The following is a 2602-nucleotide window of genomic DNA, read 5'->3' on the forward strand; positions in this document are numbered from 1 at the left end:
TCAAGAGGTTTTATAGAGCTAAACATCTCCGAGTCATCTCACACCAGCTTCAGCACCTTGTTCTGATGGCTTTTACTTTTCTTTACATCAGAGAAGTTGCTTTATATGATATATTTTTGCTTGTTTTTGTTTATGTTTGGTTTTGTTTTATTTTGTGTTTTGATGATAGAAACAGAAAACAATAGCCAGGCATGCCGGTACAGGCTTTTAATCAGAAGCACTCCTGAAGTGGGGCAGGCAACTTTCTGAGTTTGAGGCCAGACTGGTCTACATAGCAAGTTCCAAGCCAGCCAGGGCTAGCTACACAGAGAGACTCTGCCTCAAAAATGGAAGAAAGGGAGTGAGACAGGGGAAGAATAGTGGCTATTTGAAATATTTATTTGTATTATTTTTAAGTCTATGGCTATGTATGCATATGTGCCCAGGAGTGCAGGTACCCTTAGAGACCAGAGGTGTCAGATCCTCTGCAGCCTGAGCTTCTGAGCCACTGGACACCAACTCTTGTCCTCTCAAGATCAGTGAGCACTCTAAAGGGCTCAGCCATCTCTCTGGCCCCTATAAAAGTGTTTAGATACAATTTCAGGTAGAAACTTTAAATGAAAAATGTAAACCTCCATTGGTATTTGACTTACAATGANCTCAATAAATACATAATTTGTTAGATGGGTCTTCCCCCTTTCCTGTACTTCTTCCTCCTCTTCTCCAGCCTGTCCTTCCTCTTCCTTCTCCTCTTTCTCCTGCTTTTCCTTCTCTTTGCCTCTTGCCATTTTCCTTCTTCTTTGAAGCCTGGGGATTGAACCCAGGGCCTCACANAAGCTCAGAGGGGGCTCTGTGCTGAGGGCTCCCCACTCTAGCAGTGTCTGAGTCTCCACCATACCCCCCATCTGTCCCCCTGGTGTACAAACCTGTTGCCCAGGTTCTCTACGCTTTTCCTTTATCTTGGAAAGCCTCGAGCCCACTGCTCTGCTCATTTGGTTTTCTGCTACACACATCCTGCCTTTTAAACTTTTCTAGTAGTAAACTTTCACATTTAAAAAATATCTTCTCTACTTTAGGATAGCTACTGTTTTCTGTTATTTCCTTCTCCTCCCTTGAAGTGACCCTCTTAGGGTAGGGGTGGGCATGAGGTTGGGATTTTGGAGTGTGGTTAGGGGTGGGGTTTGGAGGGGGTGTCTGTTATCTCTTGCCTTCACTATGTCGTGACCATCCTCCAAAATTTGTCTTCAAGGCCTCCCCTCCTGGTGTCCTTGCTGTGTGGCCTCGCTCTTGTGAACCAATGATGTCCCTACAATGCAGAGTGATGACCTACAGCTTCTGAGGATAAGACCCACCTCCTAGGATCTCACATAGAAAGTTATCTTTGAGTTCTAAGGAGGCCGTGTAGCTGAGCCCTCACCCTGGAGGAGGCCCCTCTGCAAGGAAAGAACAAGCTATCTCAACAACAGCTTGAGACCTTGTGGCTGGACCACCTTGCAAGCAGGAGGATCCTTCTGCCCCCCTAAGGCCTTCTGGTGACAGCCAGCTCCTGCAGCTGGCTGGAAGACCTTGGCCCCACATGGGCTCCNAGGCCAGAGCTACCCCACCAGCCTTCCCCAAATTCCTGACCCACGGGATTAGAAAAGGTCAGAGTGTTTGCTATCATTTAGCTCACCAAGTACTGGGGTCAAGTAAGCACAGACACAGTCTCTTCTTAGACAAGCCCGCCAATTGAGTAAATATCACTTTTCCTGTTTCCAAACCGTTGACATTTTCACAGGTTCTGTCGGAGACAGAGCAAGCTTGANATTTTCTTTTCCTCGGGAAAGGAGGAGGGAGTGAAGGGGCTGTCGNGGCTTCCATCACCCACTCAAGGGCTTGAGTGTCCAGGTGAGCAGAGGCTCCTGTGATTTAGAAANGCTGGTTCTGAGTGCCTTGTCACAGCACAGAGGGGCTTTCCCAAGGGAGTCGGGTATCTGAGTGACATGCAAACAGGAGTTTGTCAAAGCACAAGTTGAGACCATCATCACCAGAGCTCGGGGTCCATTTCACCTGCTTCTGCCCTGCTTGGGACCTGCACCAGCCAGCCAGACGTGTGAAGATTCCACAGCTGTTTCTTTAGCTCTGAGCTCCAGCCCATCAGACCAACTGACTAGAGGTCTGCCCAGGCTTGGAGGCTGCTGTTAAACGGGAAGGAAAACTCAGAAAACACTTGACATNTTTTTATGTAGCCATGCCCTCTCACACAGACCCCATAGCTGACTTCCGAGAAAACTGACTCCCTCAGGAGTCACCTTTCCTCCCTGAGACTCAGTTGTTCCATCTGCTAAGTGGACAGTGTGAACCAACTCAGTTCACACCCACTGTCTCTGGTCTTCACATTCAGCATGTGAGGATCCCAGAGGAAGGCTACAGGATGGGGGGTGTCCCTGACAACATTGGGGGCCCCACAGCAGAAGGCATATGTCAGCAGAATACTCAAGGACTAAAGGAATTGCAGAGACCAATCTCAGAAGAAGGTCACCCACTGAGGCTGTGCCCAGCTCACTTGAGAATTGAAGTGGGAGCACGTATGCCTCCAGGATCCATGGCCTTATAGATGAATGGAGTATGGGGACAGAGCTGA

This window comes from Mus caroli, chromosome 6 (assembly GCF_900094665.2).
Source record: "Mus caroli chromosome 6, CAROLI_EIJ_v1.1, whole genome shotgun sequence".
NCBI classification, from domain to species: domain Eukaryota; kingdom Metazoa; phylum Chordata; class Mammalia; order Rodentia; family Muridae; genus Mus; species Mus caroli.